Source organism: Bos taurus, chromosome 10 (genome assembly GCF_002263795.3).
Source record: "Bos taurus isolate L1 Dominette 01449 registration number 42190680 breed Hereford chromosome 10, ARS-UCD2.0, whole genome shotgun sequence".
NCBI classification, from domain to species: domain Eukaryota; kingdom Metazoa; phylum Chordata; class Mammalia; order Artiodactyla; family Bovidae; genus Bos; species Bos taurus.
In genome coordinates this window covers 79152768-79170294 of record NC_037337.1, presented here as the reverse complement: position 1 = coordinate 79170294, position 17527 = coordinate 79152768, and the positions used below count along the sequence as shown (strand labels likewise).

General features: G+C 39.7%; 1 protein-coding gene across 2 annotated transcripts in view; it reads right to left on the bottom strand.

Annotated features, from left to right (window-relative positions):
- PALS1 (protein associated with LIN7 1, MAGUK p55 family member) overlaps positions 1-12535 on the bottom strand; it is an 80860-nt gene extending 68325 nt beyond the window's left edge. For both annotated transcript variants that reach the window (XM_015473234.3, XM_005211983.5), the window contains exon 1: positions 12443-12535. The gene's annotated coding sequence lies outside the window, so the exon portion shown is untranslated. The remainder of the gene's footprint in view (positions 1-12442) is intronic.
- Positions 12536-17527: the final 4992 nt, after the last annotated feature.

Here is a 17527-nt window from a genome sequence, read left to right as displayed (position 1 = left end):
TTTTGATCCCATGAACCACAGCACGCCAGGCCTCCCTGTCCATCACCAACTCCCAGAGTCCACCCAAACCCATGTAGATCGAGTCAGTGATGCCATCCAGCCATCTCATCCTCTGTCGTCCCCTTCTCCTCCTGCCCTCAATTTTTCCCAGCATCGGGGTCTTGTCAAATGAGTCAGCTCTTTGCATCAGGTGGCCGAAGTATTGGAGTTTCAGCTTCAATATCAGTCCTTCCAACGAACACCCAGACTGGTCTCCCTTAGAATGGACTGGTTGGATCGCCTGGCGGTCCAAGGGACTCTTAAGAGTCTTCAACACCACAGTTCAAAAGCATCAATTGTTTGGCATTCAGCTTTCTTTATAGTCCAGTTCTCACATCCATACATGACCACTAGAAAAACCATAGCCTTGATTAGACAGACCTTTGTTGGCAAAGTAATGTCTCTGCTTTTGAATATGCTATCTAGGTTGGTCATAACTTTCCTTCCAAGGAGTAAGTGTCTTTTAATTCCATGGCTGCAATCACCATCTTCAGTGATTTTGGAGCCCAAAAAAATAAAGTCTGAGACTGTTTCCACTGTTTCCCCATTTATTTGCCATGAAGTGATGAGACCAGATGCCATGATCTTCGTTTTCTGAATGTTGAGCTTTAAGCCAACTTTTTCACTCTCCTCTTTCACTTTCATCAAGAGGCTTTTTAGTTGTTCTTCACTTTCTGCCATAAGGGGGCTATCATCTGCATATCTGAGGTTTTTGATATTTCTCCCAGCAATCTTCATTCCAGCTTGTGCTTCTTCCAGCCCAGCATTTCTCATGATGTACTCTGCACATAAGTTAAAGAAGCAGGGTGACAATATACAGCCTTGACATACTCCTTTTCCTATTTGCAGCCAGTCTGTTGTTCCATGTCCAGTTCTAACTGTTGCTTCCTGACCCACATACAGGTCTCTCAAGAGGCAGGTCAGGTGGTCTGGTATTCCCATCTCTTTCCGAATTTTCCACAGTTTCTTGTGATCCACACAGTCAAAGGCTTTGGCATAGTCAAGAAAGCAGAAATAGATGTTTTTCTGGAACTCTCTTGCTTTTTCCATGATCCAGCGGATGTTGGCAATTTGATCTCTGGTTCCTCTGCCTTTTCTAAAACCAGCTTGAACATCAGGAAGTTCATGGCTCACGTATTGCTGAAGCCTGGCTTGGAGAATTTTGAGCATTACTTTGCTAGTGTGTGAGATGAGTCCAATTGTGCGGTAGTTTGAGCATTCTTTGGCACTGTCTTTCTTTGGGACTGGAATGAAAACTGACCTTTTCCAGTCCTATGGCCACTGCTGAGTTTTCCAAATTTGCTGGCATATCGAGCGCAGCACTTTCACAGCATCATCTTCCGGGATTTGAAATAGCTCAACTGGAATTCCATCACCTCCACTAGCTTTGTTCATAGTGAAGCTTTCTAAGGTCCACTTGACTTCACATTCCAGGATGTCTGGCTCTAGGTGAGTGATTATACCATTGTGATTATCTGGGTCATGAAGTTCTTTTTTGTACAGTTCTTCTGTGTATTCTTGCCACCTATTCTTAATATCTTCTGCTTCTGTTAGGTCCCTACCATTTCTGTCCTTTATCGAGCCCATCTTTGCATGAAATGTTCCCTTGGTATCTCTAATTTTCTTGAAGAGATCTCTACTCTTTCCCATTCTGTTTCTTTGCATTGATCGCTGAGGAAGGCTTTCTTATCTCTCCTTGCTATTCTTTGGAACTCTGTGTTCAAATGGGTATATCTTTCCTTTTCTCCTTAGCTTTTAGCTTCCCTTTTTTTTACAGCTATTTGTAAGGCCTCCTCAGACAGCCCTACAACCTCTGAATCAGGCACAAGTACAAGCCCCATTCTGCAGAGAAGCAATCAGATTTTCACAGGTTAACCTGCCCAGAGTCACACACAAGTCAAGAAGCACCAATCTGATTCCACAGTATGAGTACTTAATTGGTGCAAGGTTTGTAACTATGATCTCTATCATAAAAGCCCATAATTCATCCATTCACATTTAATATTTGTAAAGAAAGCTAATTAGACAATCCCCCCCATCCATCAATAAACACATTTATGGTCAACACCAAATAAATGGCATCTCAAATTCTCTCAGGCTACAGGAGGTAACTAGGTTAGAACAGTCTCTGGGATGAAACTTACAAGTAAGGCTAAGGTTTAATAAGTAAATGATTAAAAAGTGCAAATTGATAACATCCATCTGCTAAGTCGCTTCAATCGTGTCCGACTCTGTGCGACCCCATAGACGGCAGCCCACCAGGCTCCACCGTCCCTGGGATTCTCCAGGCAAGAACACTGGAGTGGGTTGCCATTTCCTTCTCCAATGCGTCAAAGTGAAAAGTGAAAGTGAAGTTGCTCAGTCCTGTCCGACTCTTCGCGACCCCACGGACTGCAGCCCACCAGGCTCCTCTGTCCGTGGGATTTTCCAGGCAAAAGTGCTGGGGTGGAGTGCCACCACCTTCTCCAATCCATCTACCATGTGCCATATTAAGCAGAGAGATATTAAAATAAAAAGACGTAGCCCCTACCCTTAAGGAGCTTACAATTTACAGGTTCAAAGATCTTCACTTTAATTCAAATACAATTTAAATACTAAATTAAAGATGTCTTTCCTAAAAAAAGATTCTTACCAAAAAGACAGTGTTAAACCTGGTAAATCTAAAAGCAGGCTAAAATACAAAGTAGAAAAACCCAAGGGCTTTGGAGAAAAATAAACTGAGTTCAAATACCTGCTATCAGTTACAACAGGAATCAGGATAAAATAATCTCTCTGAGCCTCTATTTGGTCACAAAGTTGTTAATGTTTAGAACTACATACAAAGGATGACAAACTAAGAGATGGGGCAGAGGATACAGTTCTGGGTTGGGTTAGGGAAAAGAAAAAAGTACTGTGATTCAGCCAAATTAAATACTATTCTCACTATAAAACTGAAATAAAAGGATAAGGCAGAAAGTATAAGGGTAAGAAATAAAGTATAAAAGATTAAAATGTAAAAAGAACACTGTCCCTTTAAGATGCCTACAAAGAACCACCAAATTTCCTTTCATAAACTCTTAGGTATCTACTGATTACTTGTAAGTGAATCATTATTTTGAAAAACGTCTGTAGCTTATTTGCTTATTTGTATAGTCCTCAGATAAATCACCTGGCCAGAGGTTAACTCTGGGATTCACGATACAATTTCCTTGAATGCCCTGATGGTTATATACAATAATGAAAATGTTATGTATCTGCATTGTGCGGTACTAACACAGCCACACTGGCCATATACAGCTAACAAGCACTTGAAATGTGGCATGGGTAACTGAAGAACTGAATTCTTAATTTTAGTTAATCGAAATTTAAACAGTCACATGTGGCTGGTGGCCACTATACTAGAGAACAGAGCCCCAGAGAAACATGTGGTCACATGCACTTTCATAAACTAAAGTTACAGGAACATTCATGGTAACGTTTACTCATAATAACCAAAAGTTAGAAACAACTCACCAACAGTAACACAGTTAAATAAACCTTGATATATAATTTTTAAAAATTATAAGTCTGCAACACTATAAAAGGAACCTTACAATTTATTTGCATATTATTTAAGCAATTCTGTGATTCTGTCCATTTCAAACAACTAATAAATTCTCTTAATCCAACTTAGTCTCTAAGGGACCATCCATACTTACTTCAAAGCCAGGCCTTTGAGGGCAGTGACTTCATCTAATACTTCCTTATATCCCACCCAAAGTCTCCACATTATAAATATTCAGAATTTACGTTTAATCTTCTGAATAAACTAGTTATAATGATCACTTGTAAACCAAAGAAAAACCAACTCATACATAAGTATCATACAGATAATATAATCAATGTAAAGCTAAATTTAAAAAATCTGCTTAAAAACAAACTTTTCTTTCACACTAAATATAATACAATTGCATTCTAAGCTATAACTGTGATTAAACAATAATATAAAATTTTCTTAGTAAAATTTGATAAGACTTTGCAACAGCTTCTGCTTAAGCTTGAAGGGAAAAATGGAGAACATGGGACAAGAAAACAATCTCTGGGGAGTCCAGAGACAGGTAATAACAGAGCTAACAAGCCACACAACAGAGCAATGAAATGAGTACTAAAAAGATACCCCATCTGGTACGTGAGATCCAACCCCAGTTCTGCCACTAACTACTGGCGCAAAATTAACCCAACAGCCAGGTATGTGGCATCTCTGCCTCTGATCTGCCAAAAAGCACTGACATTTTTTTTTTTTGGAGGAGCGAGGGGAGTTAAAATTTCAAATTCAGCTCTATCTGGACAGAAATTCAGAAAGAAAGAAAAACTTTCTGAAGCATCCCTTATGTCCCAAACATTAAACAAAAATGAGCACCTAAATTTAAGTACTTTTAAAGTACAACCAAATCCTAGCAGAGCACCCAGTTCAGTTCACTCACAGGAGTCAGTCAATTAATTTAAATATATACAATCTTACAGGCACTTCTGAAGCACTCAAAATACAGAAAACCTACTTCTTAGGTCCTATCAAAATAAGGCATTTTAAGTGACATTATCAAACATTTTTTGTGACAATGTAAAATTCTCAAAACAAGAAATTATATTTTAACACAAACTCTCAATTTTTTCATGTGAAGTTTCTGATACTACTGTGAAGCCAAACAGTTACAACTTACATGTCCAATAAGCGTAATTCAAAAGATAATTTAGCTAGAAATATAAATACAACCATAATTTCTAATATTTGGACAACTACACACTGTAAAATAACATAAAATGGCGTGGTGGTGGGAGCAAATCTTATTAAGTATCTGCTACATGTCAGAATATTTTGTTCAGTACCTTCCATACCCTATCTTATCTTTTTCAGTCATCTTCCTAGATGGCCACCTGTTAAAGATAAGGAAAATGAAGGCGTGGCTGCGAATTACAGCACTGAATAACCTTCCAACTCAGCTGATCTTAAAGTCTTTCTGCTACATTACTGTAATTATTTTCATTTTTCCTGCTGACTTTTGCCCAAAATCAAAATAGGCAAACTAAGTCCACAGGCCAAATAAGGCATACCTTGTTTTTGTAAACAAAGTTTTGCTGGAACACAGATTCATTTGGCCGTCTTTGCACTGTACAGCAGAGCTGGACACCTGCAACAGAACTGGGACAATCTGCAAAGCTTACAGTAGTTACTACCTGGCCTTTTATAGAAATTTGCCAACCCCTGCCTTAAAGTATCAAAAATGCAAAGAACCTCAGAGGCCTCAAAACTTCAATGTTTAGCTTCTTTGAGACAACTATTAAGAAAGAAGAACTTCAAAATTACATGAGAGAAATTGCTTGAAACTTTATGTTTAAAGCCTAATAAGCTCAAATTTATAAAAGTGATAAAATTAAATAGCTTGATTATGAAGTTACTGAACCCTTGTTATTTGTTTTGAAGGGAAGGTGGTAAGGTTTTGAATCTCAGTACTCCCACCAGGGATGGAACCTGTGCCTGCTCCTGCAGGGGGAGTGCAGAGTCCTAGCCTGCCAGGGAACTCCCCATGAAACCTTATTCTTAACAATTAAAGTGTCTTCTGTAGTAGAAAGTGATGGAGGAAAAACTTCACAATTCACCATATTAAAACATATTTAATAAACATGTACCTTTTTACTATGTACCCACATTTTTTCATGAAGAACATCTTCAGTATAGCAAAACAGAGCCTGGCATTTCAAGTAGTTTATACTTCACTTCACACTTTTTAATACATTCACTGAATTCCTTACACTTGGATCAAACCAAACATTTATGTGATTACTCAAGGGTCTAGTTGATTTTCTTGTGTTGAAGGAGCTTTCTCCACCCCCGCCACCCCCCGTGGTATGTGACATTCCCATTGCTTTCATTCCAAGTAAAAAATCTCCCAATTAAATCATTTTATCTTCATTCAAAATATACTTCACTATCACTTAAACAATTTGCTTAAATTAAGCCAGCGTGAGGAAATGCTTGATTACAGTGTTACAAAAATTTTCTTTCTTCATTTAGCAATCTGAAACAGGAGTCCCATAGCGGTAAAGTACAGTCTATAAACTCCAGTATAGATAGATCAAGAAGTCCTACAACATATGAAACGTACACAACTGTTAATGAATACCTTGACTTTGATGACTTTATAAACACTTTCAAAAAATCCTATATTCAGTTTCCTTTTTAAGAAAAATGTCACTATCAAAGGAAAATAACCCAAAATTATTTAGTTTGCAACAACTCTGGAGTTATTCCCAGAAACACACAAGGCCACGTCAACACTGAAAAATTAATCAGTGTAATTCACTGTATTAACAGATTTAAAAAATTCAAATGGTCACCTCAATAGATGCAGAAAGGCATGACAAAATTCAACATCTATTCATGATTAAAAACGCAAACAACCCCCCTCAAACTCTCAGCAACCTCAGAACAGAAGGAAATTTCCTTAATATGATTTATAGAATCTACAAAATGACTTACATCTAGCATTATACTTTGAAGGTGAGACTGAACGCTCTAAGATTGTGAACAAGGCAAGGACGTTCCCTTTCAACCCTATTGGAAGTCCTAGACGCTGCACAAAGTCAAGAAAAAAAAGACATACAGGAAAGGTAGGTAGGTTTCTCTATTCATAAATGACATGACTGCCTCCTTAGACAAATTCCAAAATATCTACAGGAAAAAGCTCCTAGAAATTATAAATGAGTTTAATAAAAACTCAAAATACAAAAGCAACATATAAAAATTGATTGCATTTCACATACTAGCAATGGTCAACTGGAAAGACAAGGTTTTAAAAATGACATTTGCATTAGGACTAAAAAACTGAAATACTTAGGTAGAGAACTAATAAAACATTTGCAGGATCTACATGTTGAAAACTATGAAACATTCATGAAATAAATAAAAGACCTAAATAGAGAGAAACATCATGTTCATAGATTGGAAAACTCTATTTTGTTAAGACGTCAATTATCAAATTAATCTACAACAACTTCAAAATCCTCGGTTCAGTTCAGTCACTCAGTCATGTCCGACTCTTTGTGACCCCATGGACTGCAGCACACCAGGCCTCCCTGTCCATCACCAACTCCCAGAGTTTACTCAGATTCATGTCCATTGAGTCAGTGATGCCATCCAATCATCTCATCCTCTGTTGTCCCCTTCTCTCGCCTTCAGTATTTCCCAGCATCAGGGTCTTTTCAAATGAGTGAGCTCTTCGCATCAGGTGGCCAAGGAATCGGAGTTTCAGCTTCAGCATCAGTCCTTCCAATGAGTATTCAGGACTGATTTCCTTTAGGATGGATTGGTTGGATCTCCTTGCAGTCCAATGGGCTCTCAAGAGTCTTTTCGAACACCACAGTTCCAAAGCATCAACTCTCTGGCACTCAATTTTCTTTATGATCCAACTCTCACATCCATACATGACTACTGGAAAAACCATAGCTTTGACTAGATGGACCCTTGTTGGCAAAGCAGTATCTCTGCTTTTTAATATGCTGTCTAGGTTGGTCATAACTTTCCTTCCAAGGAGCAAGCATCTTTTAATTTCATGGCTGCAATCACCATCTGCAGTGATTCTGGTGCCCACAAAAATAAAGTCTGACACTGTTTCCCCATCTATTTGCCATGAAATGATGGGACCAGATGCCATGATCTTAGTTTTGTGAATGCTGAGTTTTAAGCCAACTTTTTCACTCTCCTCTCTTTCATCAAGAGGCTCTTTAGTTCTTCTTCACTTTCTGCCGTAAGAGTGGTATCATCTCCATATCTGAGGTTATCGATGTTTCTCCTAGCAATCTTCATTCCAGCTTGTGCTTCATCCAGCCCAGCGTTTCTCATGATGTACTCTACATATGTTAAATATGCAGAGTGACAACACACAGCCTTGACATACTCCTTTCCCTATTTGGAACCAGTCTGTTGTTCCATGTCCAGTTTTAACTGTTGCTTCCTGACCCGCATACAGGTTTCTCAAGAGGCAGGTCAGGTGGTCTGGTATTCCCATCTCTTTCCAAATTTTCCACAGTTTCTTGTGATCCACACAGTCAAAGGCTTTGGCATAGTCAAGAAAGCAGAAATAGATGTTTTTCTGGAACTCTCTTGCTTTTTCCATGATCCAGCGAATGTTGGCAATTTGATCTCTGGTTCCTCTGCCTTTTCTAAAACCCAGCTTGAACATCTGGAAGTTCATGGAATTTATATATATTTATAGCAATAAGCTGATTATAAAATTTAGGCAAAAGTACTAAAATAGCCAAAACAATTTTGGAAAAAAAAAAAAAAAGTTGGAGAATTCACATTACCTGATTTCAAGACTTAATTTTAAACCTATATTAATCAAGACACTGTGATACTGGTGGGGAAAAAAAAAAGCCAAATACAACAAGGGAACACAGAGGAGGCTAGAAAGAAACCCACACAAATGTAGTCAAATGGTTTTTGACCAAGAAACAAAGACAATTCAATGGAGAATAGTCTTTTTAACAAACAGACATGGAACAACTGGACAAATAGGTGAAACTCAACTTACAGCTGTACACAACAAGTAACTCAAAAGTATAACACAGATCGAAAGGTAAAATATATAATTTATAGAAGACGACATAGGAGAAAATCTTTGTGATCTTGGTTTGGCAAAGAGTTCTTATATACTATACCAAAACTAAGACTCATAAAAGAAAATATTGATACTTTGCACTTAACCAAAATTTAAAACTTCTGTACTTCAAAAGACACAGCTGAGAAGGAAGGAAAAGGCAGGCCACAGACTCGAAGAAAATCTCTGCAAACCACATATCTGACAAAGGACTAGAAAAAAATCAGACAATAAGAAAATTCAATTTAAAAATGGAAAAAGATTTGAAACTTGGACACTTCATCAAAGATATGCAGATGGCAAGTAAGCACTGAAGTGATGCTCCTCATCAATATTCACGAGAAAAATTCAAATAAAAACCACAATGAAATACTGCTATATATATATATATATACCTATTACAATGACTAAAATTAAAAAGAGTGATCATACCAAGTGTTGATGAGGACATAAAGGAATTAGAATACTCATACACCACCACTGAGAATATAATTCAGCCTCTTTGGAAAATGTATTTTTGAGTGTATAGTTTCCTACACTACTGTGACAAGTTGCCACAGATTTAGTGGCTTAAAACAACATAAACTTATTATTTTACAGTTCTGTAGGTTAAATATCTGACACAGGTCTCTCTGGGTGAAAATCAAGTTGTTGGCAGAACTCCATTCTTTTCCATGAGGTCTAAAGATTAATCCATTTCCTGGCCTTATCAAGAGACCATATTTCTTAGCTTATGCCCCAAATTCTCCAACCTCAAAACCGAGAACTCTGCATCTCTCTGTCCCTGCTCCCACTGTTACATCTTTCTACCTTCTCTTCCCCTTTTAAGAACCTTTGTGATACTCTAGGCACAGCACCTGGATAACCTCAGGATAAACTCTATCTTAAAGTCAGTTGATTAATTCCACCTACAACTTTAATTCACTTTTGTCATGTAATCTAATTTATTCACAGTTTCCAAGGAGCAGAACATCTTGGGCCACTATTCTACCTAACACATATTTTTAAAGTTAAACATACACTTCCCACATGACCCAGAAATTTCACTTGGAGGTGCTTATCCAAGAGAAATGAAGGCTTGTGTTCACATAAAAACTTGCTAACAAAGATTTATAGCAGCTTTATTCATAGTTCAAACAAAAAACTCAAATGTCTTTCAACTGGTAGATGGATAAATCGTGATGCATCCATACACTGGAATACTACATTCAGCAACATAAAGAATTGCTAACACACTCAACATCAAGAAACACTCCAAAGTATTACACTAAATTAAAGAAACCAGACTCAAAAGGCTAAACACTATATAATTCCATTACCTGATATTCTAGAAAAGACAAATTACAAGGAAAGACAATAATCAATATCAGTTGCCAGCAGTTAAAGACTATAAAAGAGCAGCTCAAGGGAATTTCAGGGGCTGAACTGTTACTGGGTGTCTCAATTTTGGTAGTTGCATAGCTCTATGTATCTGTCAAAATAACTGTACAACAAAAAGAGTTAATTTCACTTCACCAAAATTAAAGTTAAAACCTTTGTTAAAGAAGGAAAATAATTATATCATTTCTCACCCATCAAACTGGCACAAATTAAAAAATCTGATGCCAATCTGGCAATTCTAAATGTGGATAATGGATAAGGGTGACTCATACACTGTTGGCAGGTCTGTAAATTGTTACAACTTTAGAGTATTATTTGGCAGCTGGCAAAGTTGAAAATGCACATCAACCTATGGCCCAGGAATTCATTCCAGAGAAAACTTTACAAATGTGTTCAAGGAGATACACATACGGATGTTCACTAAACATTGTCTGAAATACTGAAAAACTGAGAATAATCCTTCAGTCAAGGAATGAATTAATTGTGGTTAGTGGTTATTTTAAAAAGAAAAAGAAAAAATGCACGAGGGAAAAAATTCAACTCTGCTGGCTCCATATATGATTTTTCAGAAGAGTTTAACTTATCATAAGGCAAGCATTTTAGCATTTAGTTCCAACTCTGCTGCTAACTAATCTATCTACATACCTCACTTTCTTTTTCTTGGAAAATGAAGAGGTTAGACTATACAAAGACTAAAGATTATTTCCAACTCAACAAGGATACTGATACCAAAAAAGGGCCAAATTTCTTCTATGTCTGTGATGAGCTTTTTAATCATATAATAATCATTCAGAAAGAGCATATAAACTTCTAAACTCACCCTACTAACTTGGTGGTGGTGGTATAGTCACTAAGTCGTGTCCAGCTCTTGGGATCCCATGGACTGTAGCCTGCCAGGCAGAGTTCCCGGGATTCTCCAGGCAAGAATACTGGAGTGGGTAGAGGATCTTCCCGACCCAGGAATCAAACCCAGGTCTCCTGCACTCCAGGCAGATTCTTTACCGATAGAGCTACGAGGGAAAGTTCTACTACTACCTTGGGCAACCCTCAAGTAAAATTTGCATATCCTTTTGTAGTTTATCATTCTAAAATACGTTAATATTAATGAGTCAATCTTCTCAACTTCAAGTCTGTGTGGCCAGAAGTCATTGAACTACATGGCAAGTTTACTTGACTTTAACAAAGATAAAATCATGAATTTCTTTCTGTATTTTTTTTGCTTGTTTCATCTACAGAGTTCCTACACTGTAATAGCTTCTGCTTGCTACAACAGTATAAAAAGCCTTTTAAAACCTGTAACATGCAAATCTACAGAAATCTAGTAAAAGTAGTCTACTATCCAAAAGAGCTTATTTAACAATTTCATTATCCCAATACTTACACTTCAAAGACACCAATAACCAGCATGCCACTTGTTCCTATTGAAGAATTTATTAGGTTATTAATTTCTGGTATAATCCAAAAGCATAACTAGAACACTATCATTAACACGTAACACTTTAAAAAAACACAAATATTAACACCTTTCACCTTGTCATTAAAATCGAAATTTCAAAACGTTTGTTCCAAGGGCTTGCCAAATCTAAATTTTCACAATTCTAAACGAGAACGGAGACAAAAACACACACTATGTACTACTTCTAAAAACCTCCTAGGTATGAGATTTTAATTTGAACGTCAACTGCCAAGAAAAACCTTTCGACGGAAACCTAAATTCTGAACATCTTACAGTATGTCAATCAACTAGACAGAAGGTGAGTTATTATCATTAGGAAGTTACATAATTTGCACCCAAGATTGTTTAAACTCTCTCGTTAAACGCAGCTGACAACAATTTACAAGCTTCCAACTTCAATCTGAAAACTTAAATTACCAGAAACCATGAACGGGATTAGGCTTTTCTTTAAAAATGGTTGCGAGGAAGTAAGAACTGTTTGTTTCAAGACTGCAGCGAGGAGCCGAATACCAGCAGCTGAGTCAGGCAGAGAAACGACGACTACATTCCGTCTACCAGAGGTAAGTGTTCCGTGTTCTTCGCCCCGCCAAGATCCCGGACCCGGCCTGGAGCGAGTCCGGAGAGTTGCGAACCCCGAGGCGCGGGCGCAGAGGGCAGGCGCCTCCCTGCACCTCGGGCCGGGCGGGCAGGAGACCCGCCGTGGTGGGTCATTAGCCAAGGCAGAGGGAGCGGGCACCGCCAGGCAGCGTTCCTCCGAGGGACAAAGGTTGAGCTAACACCCTCCGCTGCCGGCCGGGCTCCCGCTGCCTGGAGCAGCCCGCGAAGCAGCCCGGGGTCCCGCCCTGGCCCGCGCGTGGGGGAGGGGGTGAGCGCGGCCGTGCCTCCCCCAGCCGCTCGCGGGGACCTGTTGATTAAGACCGCCACACCGAGCCGCCGCCGGTCAGCCTCTTACCTCCGCGCCACGGCGGCCGCCGCTCCTCCCGCTCCGGCCTCCTCTAAACACTGCAGAAACGACAGCTTCCCAGCGGCACTTAAAATACCGGATAAAGAATCCAGAAACTCGCGATTCCCTACCTCACAATCTTAAATCCCCGCCCCCGCCCCACCCCCAGTCGCCGCCGTCGCCGCCAGTGACTCCACCTCGAGACCGCGCAAGACCGCGCACGCGCTCCCGGGACTCTGGCGCAGTGGCCGCGCCTATCCCAGCCGCTCCTCTGCACGCCTGCCCGCTGTTTGGCAGAGAGGCTCGCGCGATTCGCCCAATCCCGAGCCGGCGCGGAGAACGGGCCCTCTCATTGGTCCGCTCTGCAGCTCCCGAGGGGCCGGCCGCGCGCGCACTCGCGCGCCTCAAGTGGAAAACGCGAAGTGTTTCGGGCTTTCAGGCGCTGGGGAACCGCTTTTGGCTTGAGCTCACTGGCCAGGTTATGTGAGGACGTGAGGTTTCGCTAAGACGCAGTGGGCGGGCTCACGGTCTACAGACCTTTCTTATCTCCCCGAATGTCCGTCAGCTGCTGAAGAAAATCTGGTTTCCCTTGAGGCTACTCGTCATGTCCTGTGAAGCACGTCACACAATCTAACATTTGTGTAAAAAAAAACCATGGCATACCCGAACACCTGGATGCGTGTGGTGTCCCACGAAAGAATTCTCTGCTACCATGGAAGACTTCACAAAGCTAGCAGCTAGGACCGAATTCTGAAAACCAGACAGGAAGGATGCCACAGAAGAGGGCCACAGCTGTTGCACAAAACTCAAGTACCTGGGCCAACCCACATCCAGTGCAAGGAAATACACATGAACAGTCTTCAAGATTCGCTGGAAACTGTTAGCCATATCCAGAAAGGAAAGGAAAGAAAAAATGTGTGTGAGAAGAGATCGATTTCCTTTTCTAAGTTGTTAAATACGGAAATAAGTAATAATTCAAGAAACTTCCTTTAGTTCCTCGATGAGTTTTTGTTTGTTTTCCTTTTAGTTCGGGGTTTCTCAACTTTAGCGGTATTGATGTTTGGGCCAAATAATTCTTTGGGGGCTGTCCTGTGCAACCCACTCCAGTATTCTTGCCTGGAAAATCCCATAGACGGAGAAGCCTGGTGGGCTACAGTCCATGGGGTCGCAAAGAGTCGGACTCGATTGAGTGACTTCACTTTCTTTCTGTGCAATCTAGGATGTGTAGCAGCATCCCCCCTGGTCTCTTACCCCCTAGATACCAACAGCACCAGTACCCCTATTTGTGACCATCAGAGATGTCTCTAGACGTTGTCAAAGATGTTCTGGGGGACAAACTCACCACCAGTTAGAATCACTGATGTAGCTTTTCAAAGAAATGGCCTCCTTATAAAGTAGTCTCTCTTTACCCATCCCTTCCAGTTGCTTGGCCTCAAGCAGTTTTGCAAAAGACCCCACCCAAATGAACCCTCGCTTCCACAGATGTTTAGACTCCTCTGTCACAGGATCTTATCCCAGTAAAATGCTGACAACTATCTTTGAGATAGCAGCTACCGGCCTCAAAATATGTGGACATTCCTTTGTGAAGTGCTATATAAACGTTAATTATTATTTTTACTTTCTAAAGGTATTTTCATCTTCAAAGAGGGTAGAACCTATGGCAAATAAAAAGTTTATTTTCTGGTGAATAGAACCATTCCCAGAATCCCCAAGTCACTCAAATTACTTGTCTTATGTGCAAATGAAGGACAGCTCGAAGAATGGGAAGTATAGAAACTGGAGGCAGGGTGCCTGGATTTGAGTTTCAGCTTTGATGTTAACTAGTTCTGTGATTTGGATGCCTGACAAGTTTCCCTGGCCTCAGTTTTCTCGTGTGTAAATCAACAAGTTAACTACTTTTTTATCTTTCTAGTTTTAAGATTCCGGAAGTCTCCTTCTTATATGGAATCTAACATGGATAGCATCAGCAGTTGAAAAAATATAATATTCATCCCAAAATAGAATAAAATGGGCAATTTGTGGTTTAAGCTCCAGTCAGAAGAATTGTCTATCCTTGTCACAAAGCAGTTCACCCCCTGAATCACCCTGGCAAATTTGTAACTAAGTCCTTTGGATGAGTAATGAAAGCCAAACTGTAAAATCAAGTGTAACATGGAGAGTGATCATAGTCAATACCCTTCCTCCTTCCTCATTTTGGCATCTGCTCAACCCATCATCTGACAACAGCTTCTATTACATGTTAATGTAATAAAATATTGTGCTATTTTATGTCATTAAAGGTTTTGGGGAAATATATTAATATTGCATTTCAGATATTTGCAAGAAGTCTGAAATCTCAGTTTTCAAGATTCTACCATTAACCATTAGATATGAAATTCTTAACTAAGGTTATTATATCCCTTTGGTTTTATCACCTCTGTGTACCAGTGAAATCTGAATTTTCATAACTGAATTAATAGCCTGATCACTTCATAATTGTATGAACCAGGTGATCAGAAATAATGTAAGTTAAAAGAATACTCACTGATTCAGATGTGAGAAGTTATGAAACAACAAATTAGTAGGCATATTAATTATTCAACAAATATCTAAAAATATCTTAAGTGCAAAAAAACCCCAGAAAGCAAACCAACAAACCATAGACTTCTAATTTAATTGGGCTTAGTTGTTATAATTTTGATATTTTATAGTCCTGTACTTCTTAACCTTTCATAAACTTAGCTAGAAATATTATGACCTTAAGCTAGGAACACTATGAGGTTGTTGCCATGTGAAATGGGCAGTCTCACTGTCTGCATTTAGCTTTGGTATTATTCAGTATAGATCAGTATTAATTCAACTCAATCAACTTTCATATTCACTCATTAAGATACATACATTGAGTACTTACTTCCTCTGTGCTAAGCACTGGGCTGTAGGGAATCAAAACAGGTGACAGTCCCTGTCCTGGACTATAAAAAGGTAAGAGAACAGACAAGCTAAGACACGTTCGCATAGGTAAAATACAAGGGAAAGTATGGAAATAAGGTGCTCTGAGGACTTTGAGAAAGGTAGTCTTATGCTAAGAGAAGCTTTACTAACTTCTAATGGTGGGGGTGAGGGGACCATAGGGATGGAGAGTAAACTACTATGAAAATACCCACAATAATAGGAAAAGATCTCACATATGGCTTTTAAAAGATAGATATAAAATTTTAATCAATTTGAATGACTGAGTGCAGTCCACAGAGACAAATATGGGCTTTTTATGGGAACAGCAAGTAGTCTACAATAACTTCAGGGTAGGATATTCAATATTTAGGATGTTAGGATCTATCACACTTTTATTTGTACCCTTTTTTGCTGGTTCTGTACCAGGCTGAGGATGTGAGGAAATAAAACATGACCCAGGAGAGTTTTTATTTTGGAGGGAGGATGTAAGCAAATTTGGAGCTTATTTAACAAAGGAAGGTCCAAGACTGAATGCCAAGCGAAAGGAAATCAAGTTTGTTCTCCTTGAAAAGGACTATAATGTTACCCGTATCTTTTTCTCACCAAGCTCCCAATCAAATCTCTATTTTTTTAATGTGTTCATCTCACCAGTCACTTTGATTCATATCCATGTGTGAATACCTATGACTGGATCTGGAGTGGTATCTGTGCTGAACTCCAAAGAGCTGAACCCTAATGCCTCATATGTCTTCTCTCACACCCTCTCTGACTGTGAGAGATTTAACTCCCCCACTACCACTCTGATTTAACTCCACCGCTGTTTCAAAGCAGCCTTGTAAAGAGCCACTTTTGTAAATGCCAAGGTCAGTGTTCTGTCCTCATCTTCCTGGAGCCACCAGCAGCATTTGACCCCCATGAGCATTTTCTCCTTTTGTCCTTTGGGCAATAGAAGTACCATTCTACCTTCTTTTCCTACCCACTGGATCCTCCTGCTCAGTCTCCTCTGCTAGTTCTTTTTTATATCCCCCTGAATGCTAAAAGCTGAAGTGTCTCAGGGCTCTCACGTACAATAGTTTACTTTTCTTTCTGCCTAGGTTTGAACAGACAGCCCTATCACTTACTAGGTGTTTGATCATAAGAAAGTCACTTAGTGTCGCCAAGATTCGGTTTCCTCATCTATAAATTGAGGATAATAAAAGTAGCTATTTCCAGTGGTTATAAAGACTAAATGAAATGTCTATGTCAAGTGCTTAGAACAGTGTCCACCACTATGTGCATTAACAGAGTGAAATATTCTTATCATCATGTTCTTTATCACTCATCCCAGCATGATTTCCTCTAGTCTCAGTGGCTTTAAATTCCACCTTTACACTATAAACCCAAAGTTTATCTCTAGCCTGAACTTCTATCCTAAACTTTAGAATCATCTATTCAACTGCTCACTCAACATCTCTATTTGAATTTCTAGCTGCTGCTGCTAAGTCGCTTCAGTCGTGTCCGACTCTGTGTGACCCCATAGATGGCAGCCCGCCAGGCTCCTCTGTCCCCGGAATTCTCCAGGCAAGAATACTAGAGTGGGTTGCCATTTCCTTCTCCAATGCATGCATGCATGCTAAGTCGCTTCAGTCGTGTCTGACTCTGTGCGACCCCATGGACAGCAGTAGCCCAACAGGCTCCTCTGACCACAGGATTCTCTGGCAAGAATACTGGAGTGGGTTGCTACCTCCTTCTCCTGAATTTCTAGGGAGCATTACAAATTTAATACGTCAAACTTTTCATTTTCGTCCAGTTTTATGCATTTCAGGATATGGTAATGCCACTCTTCCAGTTGTTGAGGCTTGCTTTCCCACTGCACATTCAATCCATCAGGAGATTCTTTTATTTCTGCCTTCACAATGTTTCCATTCTCTAACCACTTCTCACCAACTCCACTGCTCCCACCCTACTCCAGGACATCATCATCTGTTGCCTGAATGACTGCAGTATGCTCTTCCCACCCATATTTCTTTTTTGGTTACTGCAACCACAGGGATCCTGCTAAAATAAAAGTGAGATCAAGTCACTGCTCTGCTCAGTCTCTTGCAGCCTGTCATGATCTCCCTGACCTCAACTTTTACTACTCTTTTCCTTCTCATTTCCCACTAGCTAGCTATGCTAGCATCT